This window comes from Heloderma suspectum, chromosome 2, assembly GCF_057233095.1.
Source record: "Heloderma suspectum isolate Gila_16-S chromosome 2, 16-S_ref, whole genome shotgun sequence".
Taxonomy (NCBI): domain Eukaryota; kingdom Metazoa; phylum Chordata; class Lepidosauria; order Squamata; family Helodermatidae; genus Heloderma; species Heloderma suspectum.
The window spans coordinates 241,473,271-241,489,873 of record NC_139459.1 but is presented as its reverse complement, the minus strand read 5'-3'; the positions used below and the strand labels follow the sequence as shown (position 1 = coordinate 241,489,873).

At 47.5% G+C, this 16,603-nt stretch overlaps 1 protein-coding gene across 1 annotated transcript in view; it reads right to left on the bottom strand.

Moving 5' to 3' along the window:
• TENM2 (teneurin transmembrane protein 2) overlaps positions 1-16,603 on the bottom strand; it is a 1,208,485-nt gene that overhangs the window by 618,719 nt on the left and 573,163 nt on the right. The gene's annotated exons all lie outside the window — the stretch shown is intronic.

Sequence of the window (16,603 nt, the reverse complement as noted above, 5' to 3'; positions counted from 1 at the left end):
TCAGCGGCTTTTGGTACCATCAACCATGTTATCCTTCTGGATTGTTTATCTGGATTGGGCTAGGGATGGCGGAGAATTTCTCCACGAATCTTCGGGAGGCCGAGCGCCGAGGCATTCGGCCCCCCGAAAGTGTTGGGGAAATTCTCTGCCGCCCCCCCGGGATGGGACTTACCATGGCTGAATGTCCCTCTCGGCGGCGGGTCCCGGCGGCGGTTCATCAGGGGCGGCGGCCAGTCTCCCGACCGGCTGCCGCTGCCACCATTACAAAATAAAAAAGTAAAAAAAACACAAAAACACACACCCGTGATAGGCTACGTGACGATTTACGTAGCCTATCACGGCTGACTTTGGAAATCTAGCCGTGATAGGTTACGTTAATCGTTACGTAGCCTATCACAGGGTTTTGTTTTGTTTTTTCACTTTTTCTTTCGCGGCCGGGGAGACGGGGCGCTTCTCCCCCGGCCTGAATTTCGGCCGGGCGAGGCGGGGCGCCTCCCCCCCTCACCTGAACTTCGGGGGGAGAAGCGAAGCGCCTCCCCCCCACCGTGAATCACCCCTGCGAAAAGGTAAGTGACTTTTGTACATCCCTAGATTGGGCTTGGGAGGCATAATTTTAAAGTGGTTCCAGTCCTTTCTAGAGGAGCGGTCTCAGAAGGTGGTGCTGGTTGACTTCTGTTCCATCCCATGGTCATTAGCTTGCAGGGTGCCGCAAGGCCCTATCTTGTCCCCCATGCTTTTTAACATCTATATAAAACAACTGGGGGATGTCATCAGGAGGTCTGTGCTGAAATGTCATCAGTATGCAGATGATACTCAGCTCTTCCCCTCATTTCCATCTGTACATCCTAGGGAGGCTGTGGAACTCCTAGTGCCTGGAGGCTGTTTTGGGATGGATGAGGGTGAACAAGCTGAAACTTAATCCAGACAAGACAGAGGTATTGTGGGCTGGGAAACCAACTATTTCAGGTGGAGGTTTACAACTGGTCTTAGACAGGGTTGCACTCCCCTTAAAAGACCAAGTGTGCAGTCTGGGAGCGCTCCTGGACTCTGAGCTAACTGGGAGAGTCCCGGTGGCCACAGTGTCCAGGACTGTATTTTACAAGCTTAGGCTGGTACTCCAGCTGCTCAGTTATCCATGCACTAGTGATGTCCAGGCAGGACTACTGTAATGCACTGAACTTGGGACTGCTCTTCAGAAACTTCAGCTGGTACAGAACGTGGCCGCCCAAGTATTGGTGGGGGCGAGGCGATTTGATCACATAATGCCTACACTGCGCCAGATGCACTCGTTACCAGTGTGTTTCCAAGCTAGGGATGGGCGGATTCCCTACCTTCCGGTCCGTGGGGGAATCCACCCGGGGGGGGAGGCAATCCGTTCCTCCCCCCTCCTGGAATCATCTGGAGTGGTTCTGCTCCAGGAGGATTCTGCGGAGCCGCACTCTGGTTCCGTTGCTCTGGTGATACTGTAATGGCGGCTGCCATTACCGTTTCTCTGTGAGGAATACAGCCGCAAATGACGTAGTGGACGCCACTTGCGGCCGTAAAGCACTGTTTTGCTGCAATTAGGAGGGAAAAAGCACTTTACAGTGGCAAGTAGAATCCACTACATCATTTGCAGCTGTATTCCTCACAGAGAAACGGTAATGGCAGCCACCATTACAGTATCACCAGACCAACGGAGCCAGAGTTCCTTTCCACGGGAAATCCTCAGGAGGCAGAGGTGAATGTGCCGTTCTGCCATGGATTCCAGAGGCCGGATTCCAAAGAATCTGGCCTCATTTGAGTCTGCGGCGGAATTCTCTGCCATCCCTATTCCAAGCCAATTCAAAGTCCTGGTTTTGACCTTTAAAGCCTTAAACAGTTTGGGACCAAGTTACTTGAAGGACTGTCTTCACCCATATCAGCCTGCCCCACTTTAAGAGCAGAAAGAGAGGCCCTTCTCATTTGGCCACCTGTGAGAGCAGTTAGGTGGATGATCACATGTGAGGGGGCCTTCTCTGCAGTGGCCCCACACCTTTGGAACAAGTTGCCATCAGAGGTCTGCCATACTATTTGCAGGATTTTAAGAAGGCCTTGGAAACACATTATTTTACTGCGGCCTTCTCTTGATATGACTGCTGTTGTTGCTGTTATTGTCATTGTTGCTGGTTTTATTGTTGGCCTTCATTGGTTTTTTAATTGCTATTTTTTGTGTTCATGTTTTTATCTCTTTTTAATATTTTAAGTATTTGCACGTACTGTACATGATTGCTGGGAGGGCTTCTGCCCTGAAAGGCGGCCAAGAAATGTTTTAAATAAATAAAGAATATACAGTAAAGGAACGTAAGTGTTTGGTCCATAAACCACTAACATCAGAAACCATTTCACTCATCTGGCAAAATGGGTTCCAGCATGCAAAAACATATGCCATAATAAAACGTTAGTTTTACAGTGCCACAAAACACTTAGTTGGTTTTTCTGCAAAAATCTAACATGTAAGAATGCTTCTGAAGTTGTCTTCATCCAAATTTCACCCGAGATTTTGATATGCCAAATTATCTGGTTTGGTTGCCATGACCCCTGGCCCTGGATCCCATAAAATCCCAAAGAAAATTCAGAGAAGGACAAGTTACAAACTGCTCCACTTAAGAGAGATCCCTCCATCACCCTGTGCCCGTTCCTACCAGAAGATTTGACTCAGAAAACAAATGCCCAACCATACCTCCATGTCCCTGAATTTGCAGGAGCCAAAGAATACAGACCTAGGCGAGGGGGCCCTTTAACAACCATGGCCAGCTCCTCTGGGGAGGTAGGGCAAACTACAGTATAAGCCTCATCAGCCAACATGAGACTTCACTGGCTTCAACTCTCCGCTGAGACAACATCTCTCCATAGTTCTTCCAGCTGTCCATGACCCTGACTTCTGCTTTAAAAATCTTGCCCAGACCAGACCACTTTGAACTTCAAGCCCAAGTGGATTACAGTACCCATTTCTGAAGTGGGCCAGATGCATTTGGAATCTTCCACTGTATCATTTTTATTTCTGAATTTCATATAGACTGCCGCACATGCAACACTGAAGATAGGGGCCCTAGATTGATTTCAGATGGATAGTCATGTTAGTAGAATGAATGTATTTCCCTTGTTGTATTCCTTTTTATCATTCCTTTGGTTTGTTTGGCCCTACAATACATTCCTCCTAAATTTGGTGTTTTACCAATTTGCATGTGCACTTCTAGATTACAAAAACACTGCAAAAAGCAACCTTGATGTGATTGTAAAAAATGGTTGTATCAATATTTTGTTTGGAGATTTGTCCAACTGCACATTGCTAAACATACAAAAGGAATTTTGATAAAATCACGTTGCTATCACATTTCTTTGTTTGCCTTTCTATCAATGTACTTGTGTGTACCAGTAATACAGAATGGATAAAGATGTACTGAAGTAACTAAAAGATGTAGCAAACTGTACATTCTCTAATCCGGGAAATAATTTTTGAAATTTTCCTAGTTATACTAATTATACCAGAATTCAGGAGTTAGAACACAATCCTTATGTTATGAGCATATGTTGTGTCATATCATTTTTTTCCTATCTGAAATGTATTAACATTTTTCATTATCTATAATAACAACAAATAATAACTGAATGAAGGAGAATGTTAAGATGTTGTAATGTTCTGTGTTTCCCCACCACCTGCAGTCAGTGGCATGGAGCAGGGACATGGAAACTATATTATGAAATGAGGGAAGTTATATTAGATTTTACAAAAAGAAGACAGAAGGGGACCTAAGAGAGCACAAGATGAAGTGCCTCAATTAGTCAATATTGACTTCTGTTTTAAAAACGTAAGAAGAGCCCTGCTGGAACAGACCAAGGGTCCATCTAGTCCAGCACTCTGTTCACACCGTGACCAACCATCTGTCGACCAGCAACCCACAAGAAGGACATGAGCACAACAGCACCTTCCCACCCATGTTCCCCAGCAACTGGAGTAATTTTAGGCTCTCTAGATTGTTGCTGTTGTTGTTATTGGTTATAAATGTTTTTCTTATTTTATTTTCCTAATGTCCAGCCTAATTGCCAGGTCTGTTTGGAGCAACTGTCTATCCTGAACACACAAGGTGCCTATTAAAGTTAATGAAAATTGTCTGATCCAGGACCAATAAAGCTGAACATTCAGCACACATTTCTGTCCCTGACATTTCTCCCGACTGTCCGAAATTTGGGACTGGGTGGAGAAATATTAGCTAAACTGAGTGGCTGGCAGATATAACAACAGATGGCTGGCAGAAATAACAGCAGCACCTATTCCAGCTGCTGAGGTCATGGGAATTGCTACTGACCACTTCTGGCTGTATCTGTATAAAGCTCAGTTCACACAGACCTGCTATTTAAAGAGTTCCCATGACAAATCCCTAAACTGCTTTTTAAAACTTAACATTTACTCATTCATACCCTCATGGTTTAATTCAATCCCTCTTTACAAAGGGAGAATGGAGAGTCAGTTTGGGACTGAAGTCAGTTTGGGATTTGGCATTTGTCATCATTCTCTGAAAATTTATGTCCATCATAACATAAAGTAGTTTTATTTAGTTTAGAGACAAGCTCATCAAAGACCGCAGCTGCAAAACCTCTACACAGTTAATAGCAACAGTCGGCATGCAGGATCAGCACTTGGGTATACTGAATCCCTATCAGAATGATTGTCAGCAATTAATGACTGGATCACTAAGGTAATGGAGATAGTTTCACTACTTAACAGCAATACACCCTTCTTCTAATAATTCAAACTGATGTAATGGTTCTTCCTAGGGTCAACCAAGAGGATCCTGTTTTCTTTTTCTTCCCTCAGTGTCAAGAAAATTCAATCTAGCATAACAATGAGGAGCTTCCACTTTAGATCACGTGTGTTTTTGAAAGCAAGTCAGAGATTGTCAGTTTGGCACATCCATAACCAGGCTTGTTTCAAAGCTCTTCCTTTTAGAGATGGAATAGCAATTTCTTGGGAACTCCAAGCACATCATCTATCCCTGTCAAAAAGTCATCAGTGAACAATAAAGGAAAGTGCCACCACATGTCATTAATGAAAATACTCTAGTCTTCAAGTCAAGTTAAGACAAGAGAGTGGCAGAAAGAGCTAACAAGTATAAAGAAATAATCATGTGAAATTGGTACTAAAGAAAACTGTTGACATTCTGACAACAGAATGGAGCAGAAAAACACCTGGAAAATTGAAATTTAAAATAAAGAGATGTCTTTCTATCCATACTTTTAAGCCCTCTGAGGAACTGCAAAACATTTAATGGCAATTTGTCTTTCACTTTGACAGTTAGGAATATTTACTGGAAATGCAGTAAAATTATATTTATCCTGGATGACATGAATTTATAGTGACAAGAGAACTCAACGCTTATCTGAAGACAAATCTGTTATTTAGCTTAGAAAAACATTAGAGAAGCACAATAAGAAAAGTGAAGCAACTTTTATTATTGATAGCACTACACCAGCCTTGAATTCATAGACAACAGCAAGACCTGAGAATCTAATACAAGTAAAGAGAAAATGTAAGTGGGAATAGGGACTCTTTGTAATAATCTCCATAAAACAGGGCCACAAATTTTAGTGAAAGTCACCCATAACCTTAAAGAAACTCCTTCAACAGAAAACCCACATTCATTTGATAAAAGTTCAGCTAAGGTCATATCCAATCAAATCCTTAAAGAATAACATCTTGTAATCCAGTTAAAATTCTCTCGCAATCAAGAATATGTGGAGTCTAAAATATGGCACAGAGTTTTAAAGAATTATGAATATTAATGACTGGAAGTAAAATTGTCAAATGAGATTAGCACAGGAATCTTCAAAGTGTTGTGCAGGCAGCACAAATCCTGTGGATTAGGCTGGAAATGATGTATTGATAGTGGAACATCCAGGTCAAAATTTACAAGAGGCGTGCCTGCTGCTGGGCCTGTTGCTGCTGCCGCCGCCACTGCCGCTACCAGCACCAGGCCTTCCCTGCGGACATCTGCCTGGCAGACCGCCAGTCCCTGCAAGACCAGGCCCCCAGGTACTGAGCCAGCTGTGCTGCTTCCACCTGCCCCTTCCTGGAGGGGCTACATAAGCTGGCTGGCTGAGGTGGCCTGGGAGAGCCAGGGCCTGCAGGAGAAGCCACCACCACCGGGGAAGAGGCATGCCTGCTGCTGCTGCACCGCTGCCAACCCACTATCACTACTGTGGACTCCTGCCTGGCATTATTTTTAAGGGGATTTTTAATTGTTTTTGTTTTTTTAATTTCTGGGGGATTCTGTTGTGTTTTTAGGGGTGGGTAGCCTGCCTGATAGGCGGGAGCGAGGGGGCATGTGTCCACCTGGTGGAGGCAGTGGGGGGAGTGGTGGGGGCCAGAACATACCGAGGCTGGGCAGCAGGCGCTGGCGGAGCGCTAGGGGCAGGCCATGCCAGGTAAGGGGAACAAGGGAGAGATGTGTAGTATCTGTCCCCTGCGCTCCGGGCCTGTCCAGTGCCAAAGGATGGCTGGGGGAGGCGTGACTCCATCTTCTGGCCTTCATTTGCTGCTCTGCAATGCCAGGTTTGTTACCCAGAAAACCTCCCTCATCCATGACATGATCCTGGATGAGGGTGCAGACCTGGCATGTATTACAGAGACCTGGCTGGCTGAGGCTGCTGCTCCAACCCTTGCAGCCATGTGTCCAGCCGGATTTTCGTATGCACAGCAGCTGAGGGCTGGGGATCGGGGAGGGGGAGTGGCTGTTATCTACCGAGAGTCCTTGGTCTTCACCAGACCCCCTCTCTGGGAGACCAAGGTTGCTGAGTGCATGTACTGGAGGTTGGGCCCGAAGGGCAGCCTGGGGATTCCACTCGTGTACCGTCCACCCCGCTGCACGACTGACTCCCTGGCCGAGGTGCTTGAGGTGGTCTCTGATGTGCGTGTACAGTCCCCTAACTTATTGATGTTGGGGGACTTCAACGTACATTCAGAGGCCATCCTCACAGGAGCACCTTGGGTTTTCATGGAGACTATGGCTTCCTGGGAGCTGCACCATATTCTAACTGGGCCCACCCATGTAGCTGGTCATGCACTAGACCTAGGGATGTCGGAGAATTTCTCCACGAATCTCCGGGAGGCCGAATGCCAACGCATTCGGCCCCCCGAAATTGGTGGGGAAATTCTCCACCACCCCCCCCCCCCGGGATGGGACTTACCTCTGTCGAATGTCCCTCTCGGCGGCGGGTCCCAGCGGCGTTTCGGTGGCGTTTCGGCGGCGGTGGGGACGGAGGCCGATCTTCCGACCGGCTGCTGCCGCCGCCATTTCCCAGTAAAGTAAAAAAAAAAAAAAGTGATAGGCTACGTAACGATTTACATAGCCTATCACGGCTGACTTTGAAAATCTAGCCGTGATAGGCTATGTAAATCGTTACGTAGCCTATCACTTTTTTTTTTTTTTTTACAATTTACTTTTTTATTTTGTGGCTGGGGAGACAGGGCGCTCCCCCCCTGGCCCGAATTTCAGCGGCGAGGGATGGGGAGCCTCCCCCCCGGCCTGAATTTCGGCCAGGAGGGGCGGGGCGCCACCCCCCCCACCAAAAATTTCAGGGGGAGAAACGGAGCACCTCCCCCCCCACTGAAAACAGCTACGGGACCAGGTAAGGGACTTTCATCCATCCTTAACTAGACCTTGTATTTGTTTCTAGAGAAGCGGGGAGTGATGTGGAAGTCGGGGGTATATCCACCACCCCCTTGACATGGTCAGATCACTATCTGGTGATGTTAGACTTCTCGGTTCCACAACCCCTCCGCAGGGGTGGAGGACCCATTAAAATGGTCCGCCTCAGGCGTCTTATGGATCCGAATGGATTCCTGAATGCACTTGGGGATTCTCTGGGGCACGCCAATGGCCACTCGGTCGAGACCCTGGTGAGTGGCTGGAATGCCGCCATCACTGGGGCATTAGATGGGCTGGCTCCGAAACGCCCCCTCCCCCTGAACAGGGCTCGAATTGCACCATGGTTCAATCCGCAGTTACGAGCTCTGAAACAGGAGGTGAGACGGCTAGAGCGGCGGTGGCGGAGGTCTCACTCCAAAGACGATCAGACACGGGCTAGAGCTGTATCTTCAGCCTATCACGTGGTGGTGAAAGCAGCAAAAAAGGAATATTATGCTGCCTCTATCACATCTGCAGAGTGCTGTTCCAGGAGGCTGTTCCAAGTGGTCTGGAGCCTGGTCGGTCCTGTGGCTCCTGAACCACTGGAGCATTCTAAGGCCTCCTGTGAGGCCTTGGCAAGGCACTTTGCAGATAAAATTGATCAGATTAGGAGTGTTACAACCAGGGGTGTCAGAATTTCTCGCCGAAACTTCGGGGGGCTGAGTGCCAACATATTCGGCCCCCCGAAATACTTTCGGGGAGAAATTCTCTGCACCCCGCCCGCCCACCGCACCCCCCCGGGATGGGACTTAATTTTCCCAAATGTCGCTCCCGGTGGCGGGTCGCAGCGGCGGTTCGGCAGGGCTTCGACAGGGGCGGGGGCGGCAGCTGGTCTTTCGACCGGCTGCCGCCACCGCCATTCCAAGAAAAGTAAAAAAAAAACCACGCCCCCGTGATAGGCTACGTGACGATTAACGTAGCCTATCACGGCTGACTTTGCAGATCTAGCCGTGATAGGCTACGTAAATCGTCACGTAGCCTATCACGGGGGCGTTTTTTTTTTAACTTATTTCGCGGCCGGGCGAGGCGAGGCGCCTCCTCCCCGGCCTGAATTTCGGCCGGGCGAGGCAAGGCGCCTCCCCCCCCGGCCTGGTTTTCAGGGGGAGAAGCGAAGCGCCTCCCCCCCACCGTGAAGCAAGCTGCGAGACGAGGTAAGTGACTTTCAAGTACTCCTAGTTACAACCCCACGCTGTGGATACAGTTAGTGAGCAAGAGGCGGCCTGTGGCAAACCAGTTTTGTGGGATCGGTTCCAGCTTCTTCCTCCTGATGAAGTGGACAAGGTGCTTTCATCTGTAAGGCTGACCACCTGCTTACTTGACCCTTGCCCATCTTGGCTTATTATGGGCTGCAGAGAGAGACTGGGTGAGGGTATCAGGGCAGTGGTGAATGCCTCCCTTGAGGAGGGAGTGATGCCATCAGCCCTCAAGGAGGCAGTGATAAGACCGCTCTTAAAGAAGCCCTTCTTGGATCCTCAAGTTCTGAACAACTTTTGCCCAGTCTCAAATCTTTCATTTTTGGGCAAGGTGATTGAGCGGGTGGTGGGATTCAGTTGAAGGCACACTTGGAAGAAACTGATTATCTAGATCCATTTCAGTCGGGCTTCAGGCTTGGGCATGGGACAGAAACGGCCTTGGTCGCCTTGGTGGATGATATGAGTAGGGATGGACGAAAGTCCCTTACCTGGTCCCACAGCTTTTTTCGGGGGGGGGGGGAGGCCGCCATTTGCGTTCCTTATTTGGGCCCGGGTAGTCTAGGTAAAGATTTACGTAGACTACAGCGAAAATAAGGGCAACTCTATCTTTACGTAAATCTTTACGTAGCCTATCACGGTTTGTTTGTTTTTTTTACTTTGAAATGGCGGCAGCGGCAGCCGATTAGAAGACCAGCCACTGCCGCCGAACTGCCGCTGAACTGCCGCCAGGACCCACTGCTGCGAGGGACATTTGCACGAGGTAAGTCCCATCCCGGGGGGGGGGCACGGGGGGTGTCGGAGAATTTCTCCACCAATTTTGGGGGGCCGAATGCGTTGGCATTCGCCCTCCCGGAGTTTCGTGGAGAAATTCTCCGACATCCCTAGATATGAGGAAAGCTCTGGATAGGGGTGAATGCTCCTTCCTTATTCTCCTCGACTTCTCAGCGGCTTTTGATACTGTTGACCACGGTATCCTCCTGGACTGCCTGGAGGGGTTGGGCATTGGAGACACCGTATTGCGGTGGTTCCGGTCCTTCCTCTCTGGCAGGTACCAGAGGGTAGCACTGGGAGAGGAGGTTTTTGGACCCATGGCCACTCACTTGTGGGGTGCCACAGGGTTCCGTCCTCTCCCCGATGCTATTTAACATCTATGTGAAGCCGCTGGGGGCTATCATCAGGAGGTTTGGGGTGTGGTGTCATCAATATGCGGATGACACGCAGCTCTACCTCTCGTTCAAATCTTCACCAAGGTTGGCTGTAGAATCCCTGTCCAAATGTCTGGAGACGGTGAGTGGCTGGATAAGCTGAAGCTGAACCCTGACAAGACTGAGGTACTTTTGGTGGGAGACAAGAGGAGGCTGGGGGATGTTGACATGGTGCTGAATGGGGTAAGGCTACCCTTGAAAGACCAGGTCCGCAGCCTGGGGGTCATTTTGGATTCCCAGCTGTCCATGGAGGCTCAGGTGTCAGCTGTGAGCCGGACAGCACTGTATCAACTCCATCTGATATGGCGGCTGCGCCCCTTCCTTCCCGACCATCTGCTCCCATCGGTAGTACATGCCCTAGTCTCCTCTCGTTTAGACTACTGTAATGCGCTCTACGTGGGGTTACCCTTGAAGACGGTTTGGAAGCTGCAGCTGGTACAGAACGCGGCAGCTTGCCTGATTAAAGGCAGCTGCCGGCGAGATCACATCACTCCAGTGCTGAAGGAGTTGCACTGGTTCTCAGTTGTTTTCCGGGCCAAATTCAAGGTGTTGGTTTTGACCTTTAAAACCCTATATGATTCTGGCCCAGCCTATCTTAAGGAGCGCCTCCAGCAACACCAGACAGGCCGCTTAACAAGATCAGCCTCGGATGGCCTTCCCTCTGTCCCATCAGCCAGGACAGCTAGACTGGTGGGGACGAGGGAGAGGGCCTTTTCTATGGTGGTCCCCACTCTGTGGAACTCCCTCCCTAGGAAACTCCGCCATGCCCCCTCTTTAATGAGCTTCCGTCGTGAATTAAAAACGTGGTTGTTCAGGCAGGCATTTGGGATGGGTTAGGGTATTTTAGAAAATGTTTTTATGGTAGAATATTATTGTTTTAAACTGTTTTATTATATGCTGTACATCGCCCAGAGTGGCTGGGTGACCAGTCAGATGGGAGATTAATAAATTTAATAACAACAACAACAACAACAACAACATATTTACACTGGGGTTGTTCCATTACTACAGCTATTATCGTCTGCGTCATATATTGCTGCATTTTGAAATTTGTTGTTGTTGTTCAGTCGTCCAGTCGTTCAGTCGTTCAGTCGTGTCCAACTCTTCGTGACCCCATCATTTTGAAATAAATTTCCCTAATTCATTGAGAACAGTCTATGAACAAAAACAGGTTTCTAGTCACAACACACATCCAGCACATGGGATATACAATTCTCGTTCTGCATGAGCACTACCACTGTCCATCTCATACTGCCATTCACCTCTTAGGCAGAAAAATGTATGTGCTAGACAGGACTCACATCAGGTTCCCTGTCTCTGTTCTATCCGATCAGTGCAATTAGATCAAAAACCTAGGGGACAATGGGTGGGTGGGGATGGGGAGAACAGTATACAAGTACAGCTGTCACAGCACAACATCTTTGGGTTCATTTCAAAATCTCTGTCCAGCAGCTATACATGTGATAATCTCAAATGTTTTCCCTTCCACATTGAGCCAAAATGGGTTAGATCCAGACATGCTTATCCATGAACCTAACAGGGAACTGGGATCCAGCAGAGACTTCCTATAGGAGAAAGAGGGTGGGACAGCAATTTTCTCCAGTTTGCCCCTTTCCCTGCAGCCCCCAGCACCACATCCCATGTGTTCCGGAGGTTCCCTTGATCCTCTCAAACAGTGTGGAAGCTGGCACCGGAGGCTGCAGAGGGAAGGAGTTATCAGAGAAAATCTTAATCCTTCTCCCCCTTCCCCCAGTGCCAGCAGAGCTTCCCTGAGTGCAGGTCTGGATCCACTTAAACGTTCCTACTGTATTTATGATAGTAGATCGAACAATCAACAGTTTGCTCAACAGAATCGCAGGTGGGAAGTTCTTAAATATTAGCCTACAACTATTTACAATAAAGATAAACTAACTTTCTTTTAGCTCAACCGCTCTTGTTGTTGTTCAGTTGTTCAGTAGTGTCCGACTCTTCGTGACCCCATGGACCATAGCACGCCAGGCCTTCCTGTCCTGCGCTCTCTCCCGGAGCGTGCTCAAGTTCATATTCATTGCATCCGTGATGCTATCTAGCCATCTCATCCTCTGCCGTCCCTTTCTCCTTTTGCCTTCAGTCTTTCCCAGCATCAGGGTCTTTTCCAGAGAGTTTTCTCTTCGCATTAGGTGGCCAAAATATTGGAGCTTCAGCTTCATTATCTGTCCTTCCAATGAGCACTCAGGGTTGATTTCCTTTAGGATGGACTGATTTGACCTCCTTGCAGTCCAGGGCACTCGTAAGAGTCTTCTCCAGCACCACAGTTCGAAAGCATCAATTCTTCGGCGCTCAGCCTTCCTTATAGTCCAGCTCTCACAGCCATACATTACTACTGGGAAAACCATAGCTTTGATTAGACGGACCTTTGTCGGCAAGGTGATGTCTCTGCTTCTTACTATGCTGTCTAGGTTGGCCATAGCTTTCCTCCCAAGGAGCAAGCGTCTTTTAATTTCATGACTACAGTCACCATCTGCGGTGATCTTGGAGCCCAAGAAAGTAAAATCTGTCACTGCTTCCATTTCTTCCCCTTCTATATGCCAGGAAGTGATAGGGCCAGATGCCATGATCTTAGTTTTTTTAGTGTTGAGTTTCAAACCAGCTTTTGCACTCTCCTCTTTCACCCTCAACAAGAGGCTCTTGAGATCCTCTTCGCTTTCTGCCATTAGGGTGGTATCGTCTGCATATCGGAGGTTGTTGATAATTCTCCCGGCAATCTTAATTCCGACCTGTGATTCATCCAACCCGGCATTTCTCATGATGTACTCTGCATATAAGTTAAATAAGCAGGGTGACAATATGCAGCCTTGTCGTACTCCTTTCCCAATTTTGAACCAATCGGTTGTTCCATCTCTGGTTCTTACTGTTGCTTCTTGACCCTCGTACAGGTTTCTCAGGAGACAGGTAAGGTGGTCTGGTACTCCCATCACTTTAAGAATTTGCCACAGTTTGTTGTGATCCACACAATCAAAGGCTTTAGCGTAGTCAATGAAGCAGAAATAGATGTTTTTCTGGAATTCTCTTGCTTTCTCCATGATGCAGCGAATGTTGGCGATTTGATCTCTAGTTCCTCTGCCTCTTCTAAACCCAGCTTGTACTTCCGGTAGTTCTCGGTTCGCATACTGCTGAAGCCTAGCTTGTAGGATTTTGAGCATCACCTTGCTGGCATGTGAAATGAGCGCAATTGTGCGGTAGTTTGAACACTCTTTGGCGTTGCCCTTCTTTGGAATTGGAATGTAAACTGACCTTTTCCAGTCTTGTGGCCACTGTTGAGTGTTCCAGATTTGTTGGCATATTGAATGCAGCACTTTAACAGCATCATCTTTTAGGATTTTAAATAGCTCGGCTGGAATACTGTCATCTCCGCTAGCTTTGTTGTTACTAATGCTTCCTAAGGCCCACTTGACTTCACTCTCGAGGATGTCCGGCTCAAGTTCAGTGACCGCACTATCATGGCTATCAGGGACATTCAGATCTTTCCTGTATAGTTCTTCTGTGTATTCTTGCCACCTCTTCTTAATCTCATCTGCTTCTGTTAGGTCCCTGCCTTCTTTGTCCTTTATCATGCCCGTCTTTGCACAAAACGTTCCCTTGAGATCTCCAATTTTCTTGAAGAGATCTCTAGTCTTTCCCATTCTGTTGTTTTCCTCGATTTCTTTGCATTGTTCATTTAAGAAGGCCTTCTTGTCTCTCCTTGCTATTCTCTGGAACTCTGCATTCAGTTGGGTATATCTTCCCCTTTCTCCCTTGCTTTTCGCTTCCCTTCTTTCGTGAGCTACTTGTAAAGCCTCATCAGACAGCCACTTGGCTTTCTTGCATTTCTTTTTCTTTGGGATGGATTTCGTTGCTGCCTCCTGAACAATGTTACGGACCTCCGTCCATAGTTCCTCAGGCACTCTGTCTATCAGGTCTAATCCCTTAAATCTGTTCCTTACCTCCACTGTATATTCATCAGAGATATGATTTAGGTCATACCTGAACAGTTTAGTGGTTTTCCCTACGTTCTTCAATTTAAGCCGAAATTTTGCAAGAAGCAGCTCATGATCTGAGCCACAGTCAGCTCCAGGTCTTGTTTTGACTGACTGTATGGAGCTTCTCCATCTTTGGCTGCAAAGTACATAATCAATCTGATTTCGATATTGACCATCTGGTGAAGTCCATGTGTAGAGTCGCCTCTTGTGCTGTTGGAAAAGAGTGTTTGCTATGATCAGCAGGTTCTCTTGGCAAAACTCTATTAGCTTTTGTCCTGCTTCATTTTGTACACCAAGGCCATGCCTGCCTGTTATCCCAGTGATTTCTTGACTTCCTACTTTAGCATTCCAATCCCCTATGATGAAGAGGACATCTTTTTTGGGTGTTAGTTCTAGAAGGTGTTGTAGGTCTTCATAGAACCGATCAACCTCAGCTTCTTCGGCCTCAGTGGTTGGGGCATAGACTTGAATTACTGTGATGTTGAATGGTTTGCCTTGGATTCGTACTGAGATCATTCTATCATTTTTAAGATTGTACCCCAGTACTGCTTTTCCCACCCTTTTGTTGACTAGGAGTGCTACTCCATTTCTTCTAAGGGATTCTTGCCCACAATAGTAGATATGATGGTCACCTGAATTAAATTTGCCCATGCCTGTCCATTTTAGTTCGCTGATTCCCAAGATGTCGATGTTCAATCTTGCCATCTCATGTTTGACCACCTCCAGCTTACCTTGATTCATTGATCTGACATTCCAGGTTCCTAAACAATATTGTTCTTTACAGCATCGGATTTTCTTTTCACCGCCAGACACATCCACAGCTGAGTGTCCTTTCGGGTTTGGCCCAGCCGCTTCACTCTTTCTGGCACTACTTGGAAATACCCTCTGCTCTTCCCCAGTAGCATATTGGACACCTTCCGACCTGAGGGGCTCATCTTCCGGCGTCATATCTTTTAGCCTTGTGATACGTTCCATGGGGTTTTCTTGGCAAGAATTTATTTATTTATTACATTTATATCCCGCCTTTTTTCCTCCAAGGAACTCAAGGTGGCGTACATAATCCTCCTCCTCCTCCATTTTATCCTCACAACAACAACCCTGTGAGGTAGGTTGGGCTGAGAGTATGTGACTGGCCCAAAGTCACCCAGTGAGCTTCCATGGCCGAGTGGGGACTAGAACCCGGATCTCCCGACTCCCAGTCCAGCACTCTAGCCACTACACCATGCTGGCTCTCAGAATACTGGAGTGGGTTGCCATTTCCTTCTCCAGTGGACCACATTTTGTCAGAACTCTCCGCCATGACCTGTCCGTCTTGGGTGGCCCTGCACGGCATAGCTTATGGCTTCACTGAGTTACGCAAGCCCCTTCGCCACAACAAGGCAGTGATCCATGAAGGGGTCAACCGCTCTTACCCAGTCTTAACTTGCCAGGCCAGCACACTTTGCTGGGATAGCTCAATTGCTGCGCCAAAGTAACTTCACACCTGTCAATATTACAGCAGAAATGCTGGGATGTCCTCAGCGGTCCTTCTCCATGAGCCCCTGACAAAGGAGGTGAGGTGGGTGGCTACTAGGAAGAGGGTCTTTTCTGCTGTGGCACCCCGGCTGTGAAATGAGCTCCCTAGAGAAGTTCACCTGGCACCAGGTGAAGACCTTTTTATTCTCCCAGGCATTTTAGTTTCATAGTCTTTTATCTTTGGTGTTTTAAATCTGTATTTTAAATCTCTGCATTGCTGCTAGGTTTTATTCTGGTTGTATTGTTATATTGTGGTTTTAATGCTTTTATATTTTATCCTGTGCTTTTTGGTTTTAATTTTGAGAGCTTTGGCTATTGGGCAGTATAGAAATTAATAATTAATTAATGATGATGATGATGATAATGTGGTGGAGGCAGAGAGCAATCAGGACTGTTTAAAATCAGGGTTTGGGGCAACAGGACTTGTTAAGAGTTTGTCTGTACATCACATGTACTACACAAAGACCTCTTGAAATACTCTCCACCTAACAGCATCTCCACCCCCCCCCCACTGCCACCTAGAGTCATTTGACTGGGTTCACACAATCACCATGGCTTATTTAATTATGTACCACAGAATGGGTCAGTTCATACGATCACCACAGTCCACTGCCACATATTTACGCCATGTTGGGTTGCGGCACATGCCAGTCACTTTTTGAATATTCAAACTGCCACCAGTAGGCTCATCACATTGTGACAACTAAGCAAAGGTGGCTTATGTGGGGCTTATGGGTTAAACAACCCTCGCATAACCCTAAAACAGCCCATAGGTTGTTTAACCCTCACATAAGCCACCCTGGCAGGCTCACACAACATGATAAGCCATGGCACCAGCCTACTGCACTTAAATATTGAAAAATGGCCTCCAGCACACCCAACATGGTTTAAATATGCCACAGTGGGCTGCAGTGACCATGCCAGCTGGCCTAATATATGGCACATGGATACCTCCATGAAAATGCGGTATAGTCCTAGTAGCAGTT